This window comes from Dendrobates tinctorius, unplaced genomic scaffold (assembly GCF_039654945.1).
Source record: "Dendrobates tinctorius isolate UK_male_01 unplaced genomic scaffold, ASM3965494v1 ptg000226l, whole genome shotgun sequence".
In the NCBI taxonomy this organism is placed as follows: domain Eukaryota; kingdom Metazoa; phylum Chordata; class Amphibia; order Anura; family Dendrobatidae; genus Dendrobates; species Dendrobates tinctorius.
In genome coordinates, this window is record NW_027361893.1 from 647,442 (window position 1) to 671,347 (window position 23,906).

Sequence of the window (23,906 nt, forward strand, 5' to 3'; positions counted from 1 at the left end):
TAACTTTTTATTGTTTGGTCAAAATGGCCATGTGGGGGCTTGTTTTTTTTTTGTTTTGTGTTTTTTTTTTTTTTTTTTTTGCGTTACAAGTTGAATTTTTGAACGACAACATTGGTTTTACCATGTATTGTTCTCGAAAACGGGAAAAAAATTCCAAGTGCGGTGAATTTGCAAAAAATTGCAATCCTATAGTTGTTTTGGGTTTTTTTTTAGCCATGTTCACTAAATGCTAAAAGTGACCTGCCATTATTATTCTCCAGGTCATTACAAGTTCATAGACACCAAACTTGTATAGGTTCTTATTTACTGAAGTGCTGAAAAAAAATTCCAAAGTTTATTTTAAAAAATTGTGCCATATTCCGATACCTGTAGTGTCTCCATTTTTCATGATCTCGGGTTGGATTAGGGCTTATTTTTTGTGTGCCAAGCTGATGTTTTTAATGATACCATTTTGGTGCAGATACGATCTTTTGATCGCCCGTTATTGCATTTTATTGCAATGTTGCGGCGACCAAAAAAAACGTAATTCTGGCGTTTTGACTTTTTTACTCATTGCGCCATTTAGCGATCGGGTTAATTCTTTTTTTTATATTGATAGATCGGGCGATTCTGAACGCATTGATACCAAGTAAGTGTATGTTTTGATTTTTTTTTTTTTTTTTTTTTTTTTTTTTTTTTTTTATTTTGAGAGGGGCGAAAGTAGGGTAATTTTAACTTTTAGATTTTTTAAGTATTTTTAAAAACTTTTTTCTACTTTTGGCATTATGAAGACATACAGCATTGTATCTTAATTATTCATACGACTATTTTTAGCAAACGAAGAATAATAGAATGTTATCTGTATGTTGGCTTTCAAATTTAAGTGTTGATTTCTGGTTGGTCAAGAAAACAGACTTTTGTTTGTGTAAGCCGGTAATCTCAACTTCTATGTGCTCTAATCTTTGATCACTAGTGATGTTTGCTGATATGCTGATTATGCATTGTGTTATGGAGCCAGTTTGTTGACTTCTAAAGCAGAGAGAAAATAATCAAGTAATGCTACTTGATTTCATCTCCATTCTTACCCTTTATGTAAATAATGAATGAGGGACACTTGTTAAGTCTAAAAATAGCTTACATGCCTCTGTATAAAGGGACTGAGAGAGAGAAACAGCCAGAGATTCTGCCAAGACATCCATACAGCCAAAGGACCAGAGACAGGACAGCAGCCATTTTACATCATGGCTCCATCACGAGGGACACAAATCTATCATTCCATAGGAAACAACCTAGGGGTTTTGAGCCTCAGTTGGAAGAATACAGATCTGCTGCATTGATCATCACTGAACCATGGATACGTTTGGAAAAGCCAGTTTGACCTTGTAACTTATATGGACTCAGTGGACTGTCATCTTCCTACACTTGTTACCTCCTCTCTGCGTGCGTGACACAGGTGGAGTAGTCAACCCTGGAAGATGAAGCCAGGTTGTGATCCTCGGTTCAACTGGCCTTGTATGTACTGAAAGGACTGTCATCTTCCTACGCTTGTCGTTACCTTTTCTCTGTGTGCATGCCACAGGTGGGGCAGCGACCCTGGAAGATCTGAAGTCACAGCTGCTATTATCCCAGCGAGTCAGCAGAGGGGTGAGACTCTAATGTGCACGATCTTGGCTATTTTTCTGGGACTGTGTTATGTGTTATCTGCCTGTTTTGTGGTTCAATTAAGCATTGCCACACTATTTTATCCTCACCATGTGTTGATTGAGTAGCATCTTGCCCATGTTAAAAGGAGAGCGGGAGTTCGGCGGGACGATCCCTGGTCCATGCGGTTTTGGCTAGCAGGCGGTGCTCATAGCAATCCGACAGTGTCTGCGGGAGACCTCTGGTTGTCATGCCAAATCATCGGTGACCCACGATCATGTGACGGGTCACCGATGGGCGTAATTTCCGGCGCACTTGCCGGACGTGCGCGTTAAGTGGCCGCTGTTAGGTGTACATGTCAGCTGTCAACACCCTACAGTCCCCAGTTTCACCGCATTAAAAACATCATTAAAAATATCTCCCTATTGTTAACCAGGACGAGAAATTGTACATGATTGTTTCAGATGGCTGCAATTTTTGGCTAGAAGGGGTTACAGGCAAAGCGCTTTCCCCCAGCCTTTTAAAACACCAGTCCCCTTCACAAACCTGGTTATCCGCTAAAGGTTTTTTCAAGTGTGCTAGCAGCAGGTGTAACGTTTGCAAATTTGCTATGGATAAAACTAAATCAGTTAGTTCTTTTGGAGGTTTTTCTGCTATTATTAACTTTTTCTTGAACTGCGACACTTAGTATGTTGTATATTGTATTTGTTGTGTTCTTTGCCAAATGCAATATATTGGGTGTACCACAAAAAAAAATAAAAAAAACGCATTGATGAACATATTTCTAACATTCAGAATAGAATTAAAAATGTGTCTTATTCGGGTGCAACCAAGCATTTTGTTAATATTCATCGTACCCCTGAATGTGGTGTCTGATCTTGGAGTGCAGTTCGTGGCAAAGTTTTGGCGTGCTTTCTGCAAGAAATTGGGGATTTCTCTGTCCTTTTCGTCTGCATACCATAAAGAGAGCAATGGTCAGATGGAACACACTAATCCGTCTCTGAAACAGATCCTCAGATGTCTGACGTCTGCGAGACAGAATGACTGGTGTGATGTACTGCCATTGGTGGAATTCGCCTTCAATAGTCAGGTGAGCCAAGCTACCAGTATGTCAACTTTCTTGATCAATTATGGATTTAGTCCACATTTCAGCGAGTTTTCTCATTTGGATTCTGGGTGTCCCGGGGCGGAGGGGTCTGTTCAGCGACCAGACCCCACCTCAAAGCCGCAACATGTCAGCTGTTATAAACAGCTGACATGTGCCTGCAATTAACTAGTTAAATCCCGCTGTCAAGCGCTGACAGCGGGCAATTAACTAGAGCTTCCGGCTGCCGGGCTGGAAGTGAGCTCATCGCCGACCCCCGTCACGTGATCGGGGGTCGGCGACGCATTGCCTTGACAGCCAGAGGTCTCATAGACCTCTATGGTTGTTGCAGGCAGATTGCTTTGAGCGCCGCCCAGTGGCCGGCGCTCAAAGCACAGCGGTAAATCTGCTACATACAGTTGTGGCCAAAAGTATTGACACCCCTGCAATTCTGTCAGATAATACTCAGTTTCTTCCTGAAAATGATTGCAAACACAAATTCTTTGATATTATTATCTTCATTTAGTTTGTCTTAAATGAAAAAACACAAAAGAGAATGAAGCAAAAAGCAAAACATTGATCATTTCACACAAAACTCCAAAAATGGGCCAGATAAAAGTATTGGCCCCCTCAGCCTAATACTTGGTTTCACAACCTTTAGCCAAAATAACTGCGACCAACCGCTTCCGGTAACCATCAATGAGTTTCTTACAATGCTCTGCTGGAATTGTAGACCATTCTTCTATGGCAAACTGCTCCAGGTCCCTGATATTAGAAGGGTGCCTTCTCCAAACTACCATTTTTAGATCTCTCCACAGGTGTTCTATGGGATTCAGGTCTGGACTCATTGCTGGCCACCTTAGAAGTCTCCAGTGCTTTCTCTCAAACCATTTTCTAGTGCTTTTTGAAGTGTGTTTTGGGTCATTGTCCTGCTGGAAGACCCATGACCTCTGAGGGAGACCCAGCTTTCTCACACTGGGCCCTACATTATGCTGCAAAATTTGTTGGTAGTCTTCAGACTTCATAATGCCATGCACACGGTCAAGCAGTCCAGTGCCAGAGGCAGCAAAGCAACCCCAAAACATCAGGGAACCTCCGCCATGTTTGACTGTAGGGACCGCGTTTTTTTCTTTGAATGCCTCTTTTTTTCTCCTGTAAACTCTATGTTGATGATTTTGCCCAAAAAGCTCTACTTTTGTCTCATCTGACCAAAGAACGTTCTTCCAAAACGTTTTAGGCTTTTTCAGGTAAGTTTTGGCAAACTCCAGCCTGGCTTTTTTATGTCTCGGGGTAAGAAGTGGGGTCTTCCTGGGTCTCCTACCAAACATTCCCTTTTCATTCAGATGTTGACGGATAGTATGGGTTGACACTGTTGTACCCTGGGACTGCAGGGCAGCTTGAACTTGTTTGGATGTTAGTTGAGGTTCTTTATCCAACATCCGCACAATCTTGCGTTGAAATCTCTTGTCAATTTTTCTTTTCCGTCCACATCTAGGGAGGTTAGCCACAGTGCCATGGGCTTTAAACTTCTTGATGACACTGCGCACGGTAGACACAGGAACATTCAGGTCTTTGGAGATGGACTTGTAGCCTTGAGATTGCTCATGCTTCCTCACAATTTGGTTTCTCAAGTCCTCAGACAGTTCTTTGGTCTTCTTTCTTTTCTCCATGCTCAATGTGGTACACACAAGGACACAGGACAGAGGTTGAGTCAACTTTAATCCATGTGAACTGGCTGCAAGTGTGATTTAGTTATTGCCAACACCTGTTAGGTGCCACAGGTAAGTTACAGGTGCTGTTAATTACACAAATTAGAGAAGCATCACATGAATTTTCGAAAAGTGCCAATACTTTTGTCCACCCTCTTTTTTTATGTTTGGTGTGGAATTATATCCAATTTGGCTTTAGGACAATTCTTTTTGTGTTTTTTCATTTAAGACAAATTAAATGAAGATAATAATAACAAAGAATTTGTGTTTGCAATCATTTTCAGGAAGAAACTGAGTATTATCTGACAAAATTGCAGGGGTATCAATACTTTTGGCCACAACTGTATGGGCTATCTGCTCATTGCCCATATGTAGCAGAGCCGATTGGGTTGTGCATGCTTCAAGCCTCCTATGGAGGCTATTGAAGTATGCCAAAAATAAAAAACCTAATCAAATCACCCCCCTTTCGCCCCAATCAAAATAAAACTACAAAAAAAAATCACACATATTAGGTATCGCCGCGTTTAGAATCGCCCGATCTATCAATAAAAAAAAAAAAAAGGATTACCCCGATCGCTAAACGGCAGAGCATTAAAATGCAATAACTTGTCATCAAAAGAACGTATCTGCACATATGTGATATCATTAAAAACTTCACCTCGGCCCGCAAAAAATTAGCCCTCACTAGACCCCAGATCATGAAAAATGAAGACGCTACGGGTCTCAAAAAATTGCACATTTTCTTTTTTTTTTCTTTTTTTTTTTTTAAGCAAACTTTGGAATTTTTTTTCACCACTTAGATAAAAGAGAACATAGACATACTTGGTGTCTATGAACTCGTAATAACCTGGAGAATCATAATGGTAGGTCAGCTTTTGCATTTATTGAACCTAGCAAAAAAGCCAAGCAAAAAAAGTGTGGGATTGCACTTTTTTTGTGATTTCACCACACTTGGAATTTTTTTCCCGTTTTTGAGTACATGACATGGTAAAACCAATGGTGTCGTTCAAAAGTACAACTCTTCCAGCAAAAAATAAGCCCTCACATGGCCATATTGATGGAAAAATAAAAAAGTTATGGCTCTGGGAAGGTGGGGAGTGAAAAACAAAAATGAAAAATAAAAAAAAAGCATCGGTCATGAAGTGGTTAATGTGTGTGGGGGATTTGGAGTGGGGATGGGGGGATTATTTAATGTGTGGGGGATTTGGAGTGGTGATGGGGTACTTAATGTGTGTGGGGAATTTGGAGTGGGGATGGGGGATTTAATGTGTGTGAGGGATTTGGAGTGGGATGTGTGGGGAGATTTGGAGTAGGGATGGGGGTTATTTAATGTGTGGGGAGGTTTGGAATGGGAGGTACTTAATGTGTGTGGGGGGATTTGGCATGGGGATGGGGGATTTAATGTGTGTGGGGGGGATTTGGAGTGGGGATGGGGGATTTAATGTTTGAGGGGAGAATTGAGGACACAATGAAGAGTATGTATGAGGGCATGCATGAGGAAACAGTATGGAGAATGGGTGCAGACACAGTATGGTGAGTGGGGAGATAGTTGCAGATAGTATAGGGAGCGAAAGGGGAAAATCTATGTGGAGACAGTATGAATAGCGATGGAAAAAATGTTTGTGGACACAGTATGGGAAGTGAGGGTGATGGGATGACAGTATGGGGAGTCAGGGGTATGTGTGAGTAGACAGTATAGAGAGTGAGGGGGTAAATATATGAAGAGACAGTATGGTGAACAGGTGGGATGTTAGAGGAGACAGTATGAGGAGGGAGGGGAAAAGTGTGAGGCTACTTTATATTGCAGATATTTTTATTTAGGAGCATTATAATGACACTTCTATCTTTAAGGGGATCGTGTGGAGATTTGCTGCAGAAGACCGGAGAAGATGGAAGTCTGCAGAGATGGCTGTGAATGAGAAAACTCATCATGGGGTCTGGACAAGAAGAAGTAAAGAAGGAGAAAGAGTCCAGAGATGACGTCATCTATAAGGTACCTGGATGTAAATATTTGTGATACTGACTTATTCTCATATTTTTATTTATGTTAGGAGCGATAAAGGGGTTGTCCACATTCATGCTGAGTCTTCAGACTTTCTATGTGACTGCAGACTTATGAATTCTCACAGTGCTCACTGAACGCTGTTAGGATTCTCTTGTGCCGGTAATTTACATACATGCAATCATGTGCTAACTAGACATGTGTGGCCTCACTCAATGAAAATGAATAAAGTGATGCCGGGCACGTCTAGTCCGAATGTGTCCAGAAGTACTGTATATAAATCACATGCTTGTGCTGACATGACCGTGTACTCTTGCCACCGGTGCTGAAGAATCCTACAAGAGTGCAGAGCATTCATTGTGAGAATTCAGAAGCTGCAATGTCAGCATTCAGCTCTGCAAGTTCCAGTAGTCTTCACATGGACACTTCACTCATATGTAGAGTTGAGCGAAACGGGTCGTCAAATTCAGAAGTCGCCGACTTTAGCTAAAGTCGGGTTTCGCCGATCGAAACCCGACCATAGCGTGAGGTCGGCCATGAGGTCGCCGACCCGCGCGCCAAAGTCGCGTTTCAAATAATGCTTCCAGCGCCTTTTCTCAGCCAATGATGGAGGACGCACACTGTGGGCAATGCGATGACCTGGGCAGCGGCCACTACCATCTTAGAGAAGGGCATTGAAGTGATTGGCTGGCTTTGTGTGGCATCACAGTGGCTATAAAAGGCCGTGACCGCCGACCGCCATCTTCTGCCGATCTTAGAATAGGGAGAGGTGCTGCTGCTGATTCTGAATAGGGAGAGCGTTAGTCAGGGAAGAAGAAAAAAAATGGATTCTACTGATAGCGCTTTTCACTGTACAGTTAAGGTACTGTCACACTTAGCGATGTACAAGCGATCCCGACCAGCGATATGACGCGGTCAGGATCGCTGGTACATCGCTAAGTGGTCGCTAGTGAGCTGCCACACAGGCAGATCTCACTAGCGACATCGCTGGGGATGGGGGTCGCTACTTACCTGTCACACCAGGCGATCCTGCGTCCTCGCGCCCGGATCCACGAATCGCTCGTCTCTCCACAGGAAGCGCCGCAGGAAGCTGACGACGAGAAACAGTTCTGGACGTTCTCGCGCGATCAGCGATAAGCAGTGGGGGAGCAGGCCGTAGGTAAGTATCAGACACAGCGATATTGCTAGCAATATCGCTATAACGTCACAAGTTATAGCGATATTGCTAGCGATATCGCTTAGTGTGACAGTACCTTTAGTGTGCAGTGAAAGGGGAGGATTTTTGTTGTGTGCAGCAGTGCTGGTGGTGATTAGGCTGCCTTTTAAGGCTATCTGATAGCTGCTTTGCTGTGTGCACACTGCTGTTCAAACTGCTTTTTTTCAAAGCACTCCAACTTTTATTATTTTGTTCTGGTCAGTTACCGAGCATTCATTTTTTCACACACTGTATAGCGGTGTACGCTCCTCACACACTACCGTGTACCGGCTGGTATCACGGACAAATGCAAGCTATCTGTGTGTGACTCTGGAAAAACAAACAAAGGAGATTTTCCATTTTTCCAGACCTACACCGTATAGAGCCGTCCGCTTTTCAAACAGTTTCGTACATCTGCTGTTTGATAACGGTCAAAACTATACAGAGACAGCGTGTGTCACTCTGTATAAAAATAGACGGAGATTTACAATTTTCCATACAGACACCGTATAGAGCTGTCCGATTCTCAAACAGTATTGTATATCTGCCGTTTGCATTATGGTTAAATCTATACAGAGTCAGCGTGTGTGTGACACTCCGTGAATACATATACGGACATTTTCATTTCTCCATACACTGTTCTGAGCTGTCTGATTCTCAAACAGTTTTGTATATCTGCTGTTCGCATTACAATCACATCTATACAGAGTCAGCGTGTGTGTGTGTGACACTCCGTAAATACATATACGGACATTTCCATTTCTCCATACACCGTATTGAGCTGTCCGATTCTCAAACAGTATTTTTATATCTGCTGTTCGCATTACAGTCACATCTATACAGAGTCAGCGTGTGTGTGACACTCCATAAATACATATACGGAGATTGTTAAATACACAAAAAACGTATACAGCTGTACACTTCTGATACAGTACCGTATATCTGCTTGTTGGATTACGGTCAAATACATACTGTGAGAGCGTCTGTGACTAACAAACTATATACGTAGATTTAATTTTTTTAATACACCTTACACAGCTGGACGCTCCTCATACAGTACCATCTCTCTGCTGGTATTTTTGGTACATTTTCCCAAACATGAGGAAGCATGGTGGAAGAGGCCGCTGACGTGGGCGCGGCTGGTACTGATGGTGGTGGTGCATCGGCTGGTTCTGGCAAAAGCACAATAGCAGCTAAGGCAGGAGGTTTTGAGCCTGCGTCATCGTCTGGCCCAAGAAGGCCTGTAAGGTTCCCGTTTCTTGGAGAAGGAAAACCACTTTTAAAGCCGGAGCATCAGGAACAGGTTTTGGCGTACATTGCCGAAACAGCCACTAGCTCTATTGCCTCCTCTTCTGAACGTTCGAAACCTGCAAGCACGGAGTCGTCAGTGCAGGGTTCTGGTCAGGATAAACACCTTTCCTTGTGTCCTTCACCCCCACCAAAAGTTAAGGCTGCGGCAGCCCACACTTCAGATTACGCTATGGAGCTCTTTTCACATACCATGCCTGGGTTATCCTGTGAAATCCTGAATTCCCCAGTCCAAGATGAAACTGACATGGAGTGCACTGATGTACAGCCACTGCTAGATGATTCTGCTGGTACATTGACCCAGAGCACTACATTGCCCTCGCAGTCTACTGAGCCAGAATCTGACCCTGATGAAAATCAGGTCCCCTTCCTGCATACTGTAGCACCTTACACGGTGACACAGAGGAAGGTAAAGAGGAAGGAGCAGATCACTTTGAAGAGGAGGTGATGGATGACCCAGTTCTTAACCCGGATTGGCATCCATTGGGGGAGGAGGGTGGCGCTGGCAATAGTTCAGATAAGGAGAAGGATCCGCAGCAGGCATTGACATCGCAGCAGCTGTTATCTGGCAGGCCCGTAGCTGTCCAAAAACGTGGACCAAAAACTAAAAGAGTTGCAGGACAGCTTGGCCAGACGGTCAACTTAGCACAGCGTGCAAGGCCAGAAAATGTATACCATAGTAGGAAGAGTGCAGTGTGGCACTTCTTTGTCCAAAATCCTACTGATGAGGCAAAGGTTACCTGTAAGAAGTGCGGAAGGACCTTTAGCCGAGGTAAACAACTCAGAAATTTGAATACCAGTTGCATGCTTAGACATTTAATCAACATGCACTTGCAAGCGTGGGCGGACTACAAAACCTCAGGTAGCACATGTGCACCTGCTCCGACTGAAGGTATCCAGCAACGCTCCATCGCTTCCCCCACTGTAAGACCACCGCCACCGTTAAGCACACCACTAGCACTAAATGTTGAGGTGTCGTCGCAAGGCCAAAGCACTCAGGGAATCACGATGGTTTTGCAACACAACACTGAATCTAGGCCATCACCACCAATACCATCACCAACCCCCTCTCCGTCCGGTCCACCGCTACTTCCCCCATATGCAGCTCTCCAGTCCAGCTCGCCCTACCAGACACTGAGTAGGACAAGAAAGTACTCATCCTCTCATCCGCGTACAGTGTGTTTGAACGCCTACATTGCCAAACTAATCTCATTAGAGCTTGATGCCCTACCGTTTGGTTGAAAGCGAAGCTTTCCGCGAGCTCATGGCCTACGCAGTCCTACATTATAACCTACCCAGTTTGCACTTCTTTTCTCGAAAAGCCATCCCAGCCCTCCACCTGCATGTGAAAGACCGCATTGTCCATGCACTCAAGCAATCAGTGAGTGGAAAGGTGCATCTCACAACAGATGCATGGTCCAGTAGGCATGGCCAGGGCCGTTACGTGTTCATCACTGCGCACTGGGTTAATGTGGTGGATGCAGGCTCCAAAGGGGACAGCGGCGGTGGAACAGTGCTGCCTAGCTCACGGTATAGAAAACAGTTGGCTGTAGGCTTTTGACCCTCCTCCTCCATAAGCGAAAGCTCGTCCACAGAGCGCAGTCGCACGAGCACTCCATCCGCAGCTGGCAGTGTTGCACACGAGGTGTCCCACTATCGAACAGCTAGTGGTAAGCGTCAGCAGGCTGTGTTAAAGATGATGTCTTTGGGCGACAACAGACACACCGTGGAGGTACTGGCCGACTACTTGCAGCGACAAACTAAGTCATGGCTGGGCAGTCTACATCTTGAGCCAGGCAAGGTAGTCAGTGATAACGGCCGTAATTTTGTGGCAGCCATAGCCCTTGCAAAACTCACACACATACCTTGCCAGGCTCACACTTTGAACCTGGTGGTGCAGTGCTTCCTTAATAATTATCCGGAGTTAACATCCCTTCTCCATAAGGTGCGAAGACTGTGCTCGCACATACGTCGCTCGCCCGTACACTCCAGTCGTATGCAGAAGCTGCAGCGATTGCTCCACCTCCCTAAGCACCGCCTAATCATAGACATAACAAGGTGGAACTCCACCCTGCACATGGTTGAGAGGCTGTGCGAACAGAGGCAGGCTGTAATGCATTTGTGGGAGGATACACGGGTAGGCAGTTTGAGGGAAGACATGGAATTGTTGGGTGTGCAGTGGTCAAAGCTGAAAGACCTCTGTAAAGTCTTTCAGTGTTTTGAGGGATGCACACGGCTGGTAAGCGCAGATGACGCCATCATAAGCATGAGCATCCCACTTATGCATCTGCTCATGCACAGTTTGACTCACATTAAGGATCTGGTGTCTGCAGCGGAGGAGGAACAGGAGGAGGAGGGAAGCCTTACTGACACTCAGCCATTGTCTGGTCTGGGAACTGTCCTGGACGAGGTGGAGGATGAGTGGGATGATTATTTTGGGCAGGAGGATGCTTCTCAGGGGCAAAAGGTCAGGTACAGGGTTTGTGCGTGACTGTAAGGATGTGGATTTGCCAGAAAGTGCTTCTCCACCCAGCAGTGGCAGTGCATTATTGACACCTGGAACATTGGCCCACATGTGCGATTATGCCTTGCGGATCCTAAAAAAGGAACCCCGCATTGCCAAAATGATGAAGGATGACGACTACTGGCTGGCCAGCATCCTCAATCCACGCTACAAAGGCAAATTACACAACATCATGCCACAGGAGAACCTAGAGATAATATTGGCTAACAAACAAGCAACTCTGGTAAACTGTATGAGGCTTTCCCAGCACACAGCAGCGGTGCTGGTTCTCCCACGAGCCATAGTGGGCACAATGGAAGAGGTGTTCGTGGTGCACACAGCCGAAGTGGCGTTGGAGACAGGGGTTTCATGACCATGTTGTGGACTGATTCCTCAAGTACCGCTCACACGACTGCTAATACTGCATCGATTAAAAGTGACAGGAGACAGCAGTTGTCAACTATGGTTACAAACTACTTCTCCCATATCGATGTTCTCCCTCACAGGTCATTCCCCTTTGACTATTGGGCCTCTAAACTGGACACCTGGCCTGAATTGGCGCAATATGCCTTACAGGAGCTCGCTTGCCCTGCTGCTAGTGTGTTATCTGAAAGCGTCTTCAGTGCTGCTGGATCTATCCTGACAGAAAAAAGGACCCGTCTGTCGACCCAAAATGTTGATGCTCTAACCTTCATTAAAATGAACCATGCATGGGCTTCCAAGGATTTTGTCCCACCTTTCCCTGATGACACATAGGTTGCCAGAAAACTGCCTCGCTTTTGTCCTCCTCTTCCTCGGACTTGCCCAATTCCACCATTTGCAGCTGTTGAATGTCCAGCCTACACATCAACATATGCCATTTTTTAAACCTCCCTAACTGGGCTGCCCACCTCCCCCCAAGGGCTGGGGTCAACACCTGGCGTACCTAGGCAAGTGCTGTTGCTCTGAACAGGTGGATGGGCCCATTGATGGCCGACGGCACTGGCACAGGGCCCCTCATAGTACAATACAGTGTGTCTGACGGTGGGGGGGCCCACTCGCCGTCAGACACACCAGCGTACTATGAGGGGCCCTGTGCCAATACCGTCGACCACGAGTGTGCCCCCCTGCTTGGTCATGGCCACAGCACTTGCAAGTTGCAATACTTACCTCTCCCTGCTTCACCGCTGTGTAGTCTGGGCACTTAAATCCTTTACAGGGACGGCCACTAGAAATTTGGTGTATTGATCGATGATGGTTAAGATGTAGCTATGGCTTGTCCTGCTGGCCTCTACCTTCAGATGATCAATGGCTACCATTTGTAATGGACGTCAACTTACAAGCGGATGCAGTGGTACTTTATGATCACCTTTCACAGTTGTAATAGTCACAGACGTGTGACATTTCTGCCACCATTTTTCAATGTCTCCTCTCATGCCAATCCAATAGAATCGCCTACGGCCTGTGGCTTCTGTCTTTTGCACTTCAAAATGACCAGACACATCATGATAGGCAGTGAGGACCATGTCCACATCTCTCCCTGTGATCACAATTTTATGGAGACGAGTAACGATGATGTGATCCACGCTATTGCGATAAAGCAATCCTTTTCACAAAGAACCGTTTTTGCTGTCTCCACAGACACAGTAATTGTGTGTCTGCATCTCCTCTGCAACATCTACCTGGAGGTTTTCCCGCGATGAGTAATTCCCAAATTTCTGCTAACACTCGACTTGTATCCATGTAGTTTCCAGTAGCGGAGAGTCTGGACTGGCTTACTGAGATTGAAATATATACGAAGATTTAAAAGTACCACAACACTGTATACTGGTGTACGCTTCGAATACCTTTTCCTTTTTCTACTTTTTAAATTCTGGTTTAATACATACTGAGCCTGTGAGTGTCTGTGTCAGACTCCGGAAGTATAGACGGAAATTTACAATTACCCCTAGACTGGATATACCTGGTATGTGCTGATACAGTACCTTTGTTCAAAAATTTTTATTACGGTATCATCCATAGTGAGTGAACGTGTGTGGTTTACGCCTTCTATATATAGGGTGAATCGGAGATACCAATTTTTACCCTACAGTCATGGCCAAAAGTTTTGAGAATGACACAAATATTATATTTTCACATGATCTGCTGCCCTCTGGTTTTTGTGTGTTTGTCAGATGTTTTTATCACATACTCATAATATGACTGCAATTATATTTCTGTAACAAAAGGTTATATTGACAGTTAGAATGAGTTAATGCAGCAAGTCAATATTTGCAGTGTTGACCCTTCTTCTTCAGGACCTTAGCAATTCTCCCTGGCATGCTCTCAATCAACTTCTGGATCAAATCCTGACTGACAGCAGTCCATTCTTGCAAAATCAATGCTTTTATTTTGTCTGAATTTGAAGGTTTTTGTTTGTCCACCTGTCTCTTGATGATTGACCACAAGTTCTCAATGGGATTAAGATCTGGGGAGTTTCCAGGCCATGGTCCCAAAATCTCTATGTTTTGTTCCCTGAGCCATTTAGTTATCACCTTTGCTTTATGGCAAGGTGCTCCATCATGTTGAAAAAGGCATTGTTGATCGCCAAACTGCTCTTGGACGGTTGGGAGAAGTTGCTCTTGGAGGACATTCTGGTACCATTCTTTATTCATGGCTGTGTTTTTAGGCAAGACTGAGAGAGAGCCCATTCCCTTGGCTGAGAAGCAACCCCACACATGAATGGTTTCAGGATGCTTGACAGTTGGCATGAGACAAGACTGGTGGTAGCGCTCACCTGGTCTTCTCCGAATAAGCCGTTTTCCAGATGTCCCAAACAATCGAAAGGGGGATTCTCAGAGAAAATGACTTTACCCCAGTCCCAAGCAGTCCATTCCCTGTACCTCTTGCAGAATATCAGTCTGTCCATGATGTTTTTTCTGGAGAGAAGTGGCTTCTTTGCTGCCCTCCTTGAGACCAGGCCTTGCTCCAAGAGTCTCCGTCTCACAGTGCGTGCAGATGCACTCACACCTGCCTGCTGCCATTCCTGAGCAAGCTCTGTACTGCTGGTAGCCCGATCCCGCAGCTGAAACACTTTTTTAAGAGACGGTCCTGGCGCTAGCTGGTCTTTGTTGGGCGCCCTGGAGCCTTTTTGGCAACAAGGGAACCTCTCTCCTTGAAGTTCTTGATGATGCAATAGATTGTTGACTGAGGTGCAATCTTTCTAGCTGCGATACTCTTCCCTGTTAGGCCATTTTTGTGCAGTGCAATGATGACTGCACATGTTTCTTTAGAGATAACCATGGTTAACAGAAGAGAAACAATGATGCCAAGCACCAGCCTCCTTTTAAAGTGTCCAGTGGTGTCATTCTTACTTAATCATGACAGATTGATCTCCAGCCCTGTCCTCATCAACACCCACACCTGTGTTAATGGAGCAATCACTGAAACGATGTTAGCTGGTCCTTTTAAGGCAGGGCTGCAATGATGTTGAAATGTGTTTTGGGGGATAAAGTTCATTTTCTAGGCAAATATTGACTTTGCAAGTAATTGCTGTTAAGCTGATCACTCTTTATAACATTCTGGAGTATATGCATATTGCCATTAGAAAAAATGAAGCAGTAGACTTTGTAAAAATTAATATTTGTGTCATTCTCAAAACTTTTGGCCATGACTGTATACTCGATACAGCTTGTATCTTGTTATGCAGTACCTTTGTTTGACATTTAGAATTACGGTCAAATCCATACTGAGTAAGTGTCTGAGAGTGACTACGGGACTATGTACACGGAGATTTCAATTGTACCCTATAATATATATACTTGCTATCTTGTTATACAGTACCTTTTTTACAAAATTTTTTATTATGGTCAAACCCAGACTGAGTGAGCATCTGAGGGTGACTCCGGAAATATTTGGCCAACACTGTATACAGCTGTATGCTTCTGATACAATCACCTTTTTTGCTATTTAGATTCTGGTGTAATCCATAATGAGCCTGTGAATGTCTGTCTGTTACTCCGGAAATATTTGGAGACTTAAAACTTCCCCAACACTGTATACAGCTGTACGCTTGTGTTACATTACCCATTTACAGCTTTTTCATATTCTTGTGTAATCCATACTGGGCCTGAGAGCGTTTGTGTCTGCCTCCTGAAATATATAGAAATGACGTGGAAGTGCAATAAGGACTGCGCTTGCTTCTGGTAGAGTAAAGGGTTCTTTATTCAGCCAACGCGTTTCCTGAGCCTGCTGGCTCACTTCTTCAGGGCACATCTGCCCTGATGAAGTGAGCCAGCAGGCTCAGGAAACGCGTTGGCTGAATAAAGAACCCTTTACTCTACCAGAAGCAAGCGCAGTCCTTATTGCACTTCCACGTCATTTCTGCAATTCTGTCCTAGGACCCTGTGCAGACTTGCTGCTGCTTCTCAAGCGTTCATGGGTGTTGTGACTTCCTCACAACCCCAATAGGTGAGCACCTTCCCTACTGTTCCACAATTTTAATTGTTTTATACGGATTTCACACAGTGGATGCGCCCTGTATCTCTCCTTTTATCCTGAAATATATACGGAGCTTCAGAATGTTTACACTATACTATATATACCTTGTATCCGGTGAAACTGTACCCTTTTTCAACTTTTTATTTTATTGTGTAATCCACACTGAGCCTGTGAGAGTCTCTGTATGACTCATGAAATATATACGGAGATTTACTGTTATCCCTAGACTGTATAGAGCTGTACGCTTCTGATACAGTACCTTATATCTGCTGGTATTTTGGGTCCATTTTCCAAAACATGAGGAAGTATGGTGGAAGAGGACGCGGACGTGGGTGTCAGGGGGCCACCTTGTACTGATGGTGGTGGTGGTGCATCTGCTGATAGTGCCAAAAGCACAATAGCAGCTAAGGCAGGAGGTGTTGAGCCTGCATCATGGTGTAGCTCCGAAAGGCCTGTAAGGCTCCCTTTTCTGGGAGTAGGTAGACTGCTTTTAAAGCCGGAGCATCAGGAACTGTTTTTGGCTTACGTTGCAGAAACAGCCTCCAGCTCTATCGCCTCCTCTTCTGAAGTTTCAAAATATGCAAGCACTGAGTCGTCAGTGCAGGCTTCTGGTCAGGAGCAACCCCTTTCTTTGTGTCCTTCACCCACACCAAAAGTGAAGAATGTGGCAGCACACACTTCAGATTACTCCATGGAGCTCTTTTCACATACCATGCCTGGGTTCATTAAAAATGGGGCCGATCATATACTGGAGCATTCCAAATGGGGGACATCAGACACTGGAGCAGCATTTACAGGGCCCATTATACACTGGAGCATTAGAAATGGAGCCCATTATATATGGAGCATTATTAGGGCCCATCATACACTGGAGCATCATCCATGAGGCCCATCATATACTGGAGCATTCCAAATTGGGGACATCAGACACTGGAGCATCATTTACAGGGCCCATTATACACTGGAGCATTAGAAATGGAGCCCATTATGTATGAAGCATTATTAGGGCCCATCATACACTGGAGCATCATCCATGAGGCCCATCATATACTGGAGCATTCCAAATAGGAGACACCAGACACAGGAGCAGCATTTACGGGGCCCATTATACACTGGAGCATTAGAAATGGAGTCCATTATTTATGGAGCATTATTAGGGCCCATCATACACTGGAGCATCGTCCATGGGGACCAACATATACTGGAGCACTCTAAATGGGGCAGATCAGACACTGGAGCAGCATCTATGGGGCACATTATATACTGGAGCATTAGAAATGGGGCCCCTTATATATGGAGCATTATTAGGGCCCATAAGACACTGGAACATCATACATGAGGCCCATCATATACTGGAGCATTCCAAATGGGGGACATCAGACACTGGAGCAGCATTTACGGGGTCCAATATACACTGGAGCACTAGAAATGGAGCCCATTATATATGGAGCATTATTTGGGCCCATAACACACTGGAGCATCGTCCATGGGGACAATCATATACTGTAGCATTATGTGGAGCTCATCATATACTGTATGGAACATTATATGTGACCATAACCAATTATTCTGTGTGGAGAAATATATGGGGCTCACTATTCTGTATGTTCTGTATGACGCACAATGTGGTGGCCATAATACTGTATGGAGTAATATACTGTCCTGTTTTTGAGCTATTGTACAATTCACAGTAGATCAGTCATGTCATGTAAGCAGTGAAGTATTTGTCATTGTACTATACCTATATTTATGTGCCGTATCGGAGCATCATGAGTTGTGGTATGTGTTAAAGGGGCGCACTGACACTCTTTGGCCCAGGGCACACGAAAACCTGGAGCTAGCCCTACAATCCACAACTTTAGCCAAATAACCCCCAGTTTTCAATGCGTAACTATTATTATGAAGTAAATTAAGGTTGACAAGCTTCAGTAATAAGAATTGATGTTTTTGGCATTGAAATGGGCACTGTAGGTGTGTTTACTGTCCTCCACTCCCTGCCGACTTTGCTTCCCCATTGACTTGCATTGGGTTTCGTGTTTCGGTCGCCCTCCGACTTTTCCCTATAGTCGGCCGATTTCGTTTGACCCGACTTTTGCGAAAGTCGGGTTTCATGAAACCTGACTCGGCCCTAAAAAAGGCAAAGTCGCTCATCTCTACTCATATGCGATTTTCATACTTATGGTCCTGTGACAATGAGCTTATCTTCCTGCTCTGTTTTTCACTGATCATTGAGAGCATTAGGAAGAGCAGCTCATCGGTACATGACTAAGTGTGCAAATCTTATGGGGGGGGCGCCAAACCAAATTCTTGCCCCGGAAGCCAGAAAGACTGGATTTCTTAAAACACATCTGCAGCCCAGACACTCATCCAACAAATAAAAAATGCTCACGTGATGCCCTATTAAAACCAAATATGGAAAGAGAAAAGAAAACAGATGAGGATGTGCCTTCAGAGGCACTGGAACATCTTAAAATCAGACCCAACTGTCATGCCCGCCATGTCCGTTATGCCTGTCATGTCCATCATGCCCGCCATGTCTGCTATGCCGCATGACACCTGGAGCAGTGTGCACATGCACCGAACTATCATGCCCGCCATGTCTGGTATGTCGCATGACTCCTGGAGCGGTGTGCACGTGTACTGAATTCTCATGCCCGTTATGTCTCGTGCTGCAAGATGCCTGGAGCGGTGTGCATGCGCGCCTTACCTCATGGCTGCACGCCGTTGCTAGGTAACCATCCATGTCTGCTCTGATTCTGCAATCCTCTGTATTCCTGGAACCCCTGATCATGTGACCTTTCCTATGTTCCAGTGCTGTCTGATTCTGCAATCCTCTATGTATTCCTGGAACCCCTGATCATGTGACCGTTCCTATGTTCCAGCACTGTCTGATTCTGCAATCCTCTATGTAATCCTGGAACCCCTGAGCATGTGACCTTCTCTATGGTTCAGCCCAGTCTGATCTAGCAACGCTCTCTATGATCCTGGAGAATCTGAACTGGAAGTCCTTCCCTGATCCTGACCCAGAAGTCCAGGTGCTATGGTGCTATATCAGACCGCCCCTTCCTATGGTCGGGGCCTGAGTATCGTTTTGCTTCCCTGCTTGGTCTGCTCGGTCGCTCCCTGTATTCTGTGCCCCTGCACTCTGCCCTGTAGTGCACACGCTCTGTGCTTGTACTCTGCCTCTCATCTCGTGCCTTGTCTTGTGTTTGTCCTTTGTGCCATGTTTTGTCTCTGCTATCCTTGGACTTGTAGTCCTTCCTATGTTCTCTGCCTTGCCTGTTTCGCCATGTCTGGCCTTTGCTATTCTGAGCCTTGTAGTACTTCCACGTTCTCTGTCTCTGCCTGGTTTTCCGTTCTCTGTCCTATGGTGCTCTCTTGCACATTTCCACGCTAGTCTCAAGGTGCTCCCTTGACCCGGCTCTGGCCCTCGGCCTACGCACGCAGGACGCTGCCTTGAATCCTGATGTGTGTCTCTGCACGCGCAGGACTCTGCCTTGAACCCTGACCCTGGCGTGCCCCTCTGCACGTGCAGGACTCTGCCTTGAACCCTGACCCTGGCGTGCCCCTCTGCACGCGCAGGACTCTGCCTTGAACTATGACCCTGGCGTGCCCTCTGCACGCGCAGGACTCTGCCTTGTCCCTTGTGCCTTGGCGTGTCTCTATACACGCATCCAGTCTTGTATGTTGAACTTTGAACCCTGGCGTGTCCCCTACACACGCACTGTGTTTCGCACTTTGAACCTGGCGTGTCCCCTTCACACTCACCTTGCCTTGCACCTTGCCCTGCACCTTGCCCTGGACCCTGGTGTGCCTCTAGCACGCACTCTGCCTGGAATCTTGCCTTGGACCTCGGTGTGTTCCCTAACACGCACCATGCCTATAGATCCGTCGTGCCTCCTTGCTTGTACCCTGGTTTGCCTGCTGGATTCCCGGAGCCTGCCATCCCTGCCAGAGATCGTAAGCATGAAGTCTACAGCCTGATGCCCTGATCCCTGCCAGCTGTCCGGAGTCCGATATCATAGTGTCCTTGCCGTTAACCAGGATTGCCTTCTAGCACGTACTATTCCATGGACCTTGGTGTGCCACGCACGCACCTTACCGTGTTTGCTTGTTTTCACGTTTTTGCACTGAATGTTTTCCTGAAGTTGTCTTAATGAAGATACCTTGAACTTACGTATTGTCTTGTTTTGCTTCCTGCTAGTCCTGGTCGTCAGACACTCGTACCTAGCGTCTATCTGAGCCGGCCGTCTGGTGCCAGCAGTCGTGGTGGCTCACCCCCTTGGTTTTTCCCCTGACGCTCCCTGTATAGGGGGTGGTTCCTCACAAGGTCAGCTCGCCCTAGGCGGGTAGGTGCCACGACCCAGAGGGTCCACTCTAAAGAAAAAGTTGACTCAGCGTAAGCTGACCTCATCACACCAACCCTTGCTAAACATCTGCCGGATCGACCTCTTATGACGTCAAGACGCAGTAGCAATTTAAGGGATCACTTAACAAAAAGTCACTATGTTTCAGTGATAGACAAGAAAAACTTTTTTGGCTCTAGTGGTCCGAATAAAGGATGCTTCTCCTGTGGTCATTGCATTTCATGTAAAAATATAGTTCGGACAACAACATTTGAATCAGTTGCTGGCATGAAGATATTTTCCATCAAGGAACATATAAAATGCAATACAACCCAAGTTGTATACTATGGCATGTGCACGTGTCCTAAAATATACATTGGACAGACTTTCCTCTCAGAAAGGAAATGTAACACCAACTGTTCTTCACTGTCCTATTAAGGGAATAGAAGAATCCAGGATATCTATAAACAGAAAGATAGTGAGGAAACACTTAGCTAACCTAAATGAATTCAAGTCTCCAGGTCCAGATGAATTACACCCCAGAGTACTGAAGGAGATAGCAGAAGACTGGAGAAGAGCAAATGTTGTTCCTATCTTCAAAAAGGGGAAGAAGGTGGACCCAGGCAACTATAGGCCGGTGAGTCTGACTTCTATACCAGGAAAGATCTTTGAACAAATTATTAAACAACATGTATGTCAGTACCTGGATAAGAATGAAGTGATTAAACAGATTCAGCATGGGTTTGTAACTAATAAGTCATGTCAGACTAACTTAATTTCCTTCTATGACGGAATCACTGATTGGGTGGATCAAGGAAATGCTGTAGATATAGTATATCTTGACTTCAGCAAAGCATTTGACAAAGTATCTCATACAATCCTTATTGAAAAAATGACTAAGTATGGAATGGACAAGGCAACTGTTAGGTGGATTCATAACTGGCTTAGTGATCGGACCCAGAGTGGTCGTAAATGGCTGCACATCCAGTTGGAAGAATGTCTCAAGTGGGGTACCTGTCCTGGGCCCTGTATTGTTCAACATCTTTATCAACGATTTAGATGAAGGAATTGAGGGTAAACTGATTAAATTTGCTGATGACACAAAGCTAGGAGGGATAGCTAATATTAGAGAAGAGAGAGAGAGGATTCAAAAAGATATAAATAAACTGGAGAGGTGGGCAGCAACTAACAGAATGGTTTTTAACAGGGAAAAATGCTAAGTACTACATCTGGGCAATAAAAATGAAAAAAGCATATACAGAATGGGAGGAATAGGGCTAAACAACAGCACATGTGAAAAAGACTTGGGTATACTAATAGATCACAGACTGAATATGAGTCAACAGTGTGATGCAGCAGCAAAAAAGGCAAATGCAATTCTAGGATGTATTAACAGAAGCATACAGTCTAGATCAAGTGAAGTCATTATTTCCCTCTACTCCTCTTTGGTCAGACCTCATCTGGAATATTGTGTCCAGTTTTGGGCACCACATATTAAAAAAGACATCAACAAACTGGAGCAAGTTCGGAAAAGAGCAACCAGAATGGTGACCGGTCTGCAAACCCTGTCTTATGAGGAAAGGTTGCAGGATTTGGGATTGTTTAGTTTGTAAAAGAGAAGACTGAGAGGAGACTTAATAGCTGTCTACAAATATCTAAAGGGCTGTCGCATTGTAGAAGGATCAACTTTATTCTCATTTGCACAAGGAAAGACTAGAAGCAATGGGATGAAACTGAATGGGAGGAGACACAGATTAGATATTAGAAAAAACTTTTTGACAGAATGATCAATGAGTGGAACAAGCTGCCACGAGAAGTGGTGAGTTCTCCTTCAATGGAAGTCTTCAAACAGAGGCTGGACAGATATCTGACTGGGATGATTTAGCGAATCCTGCTTTGAGCAGGGGGTTGGACCAGATGGCCCAGGAGGTCCCTTCCAACTCTACGATTCTATGATTCTATTATGGCAGCCAAAACAGTAACTGACGTGTCACAATTGAAAACATTGCCCCGGCATTTTTATAAATTTCACAAATGTGATCCCAAACTGTTAACAGTTCGTGGTATTGAGCATGTACAATGTGGAATCAGGGGAGGTGACGTGAGACGTCTTCTCGCTCAAAAAGAGTGCAAATGGATTTTTACATTGGACACAATGGTGCCCAATGGTCTAAATGAACTAAATGGGTTTTCATCATTCTTATAAGAATTCCCTCTTATTTGGGTTGCGGCTCCTTCTCCAGATACTATATCTCCTCCTTTTTTGTTGGTCTCTTTGTTTTTATTATGTTTTTATTAATTTTTGTCTTGTTTTGTTTTCTTAGATATTGTTATATGTCATTTGATATGTATACGGCATCGTGAATGATGGATTCTATTGGGCTTTTTTGTTCCTTGAAAAACATGTTTCCATGAAGATTCCTTTCATCACAGCATTTACAGAAAAAAAAGAAATACTGTGATCTGGACTGTGGCAGTTTGAGGAAAAAAGAAAATATATTTTTGTACATATACATGTGGATTAATTTTTTATCAAAAATATGCCACTTAGCACGTTATGTATGCATTGTGCGTGTATATTTTCACACATCTAATATGTACATTTGTACATGTGCACGAATTAATATGCATTTTTGCACAGGAAGATATAGTGTATATCTGTATTAATATAATATATGTTGGTATTATTGCCATGTTATTACACTATTTTTATGCACTATGCACATCTTGATATAATCAATTGTTATTGATGGCATTTTTTCATTATTTTTTTATTTTTGTTTTCAAATAATTTTATTGTTTTTTTTAGAAATAAACAGGGTAGGGAAAGGAAGGTAGGAAGGGAGGGAAGGGAGTGGGGAATAAACAACCTTGTACAGGTACGGAAAAATTTTTAAAAAACTAGAGAACCCACAAATAGGCATAGAATAACATATCTATAATAATAAATGCCCTAAGCAGCTTCCGGTTGTAATCACTTCTGTCCAGTTGTAACCGGTGACGTCACCGCACACCTCTTTCCATGTTAACCCTCAACACACCACTCCTCCTCAACACACACACTCCTCTCACCTTTCACCATCTCCACTCACGTCCACTCACTCTTTCACTCCACATACGACCCTTTCTCTCACTCTGTCTCTCATACTCACGCCGTCATCGCTGCTGATCCCCGATCCCCGACATCTTCTTCCGCCGGCGCCATCCTGGATCCAGACGTCCTCCACGCCGGCGACATGTTCTTGCAGCGACGCCATTTTGGATCGGCGAAATCCCGCGATAGACAAGATGGCGTCACCGCAAGAACATGTCGCCGGCGTGGAGGACGTCGGGATCCAAATTGGCGTCGGCGAAATCTCGCGAGATTTCGCCGACGCCATTTTGGATCCCGACGGCATCCACGCCGGCGACATGTTCCTGCGTCGACGCTATTTTGGATCGGCGAAATCCCGCGATACTCAAGATGGCGTCGCCGCAAGAACATGTCGCCGGCGTGGACAAAGTCTGGATCCAGGATGGCACCGGCGGAAGATGTCGGGGATCGTGGAGCAGCGGCGATGACGGCGTGAGTATGAGAGACGGATTGAGAGAAGGGGTCGTATGTGGAGTGAAAGAGTGAGTGGAGATGGTGAAAGGTGAGAGGAGTGTGTGTGTGTTGAGGGTTAACATGGCAAGAGGTGT

The 23,906-nt window shown here is 44.9% G+C and overlaps 1 protein-coding gene across 1 annotated transcript in view; it reads left to right on the forward strand.

Annotated features, from left to right (window-relative positions):
• Window positions 1-611: 611 nt before the first annotated feature.
• Window positions 612-23,906, forward strand: part of LOC141059289 (uncharacterized) — a 79,936-nt gene continuing 56,641 nt past the window's right edge. Inside the window, exon 1 of the mRNA XM_073555619.1 lies at window positions 612-628. The gene's annotated coding sequence lies outside the window, so the exon portion shown is untranslated. The remainder of the gene's footprint in view (window positions 629-23,906) is intronic.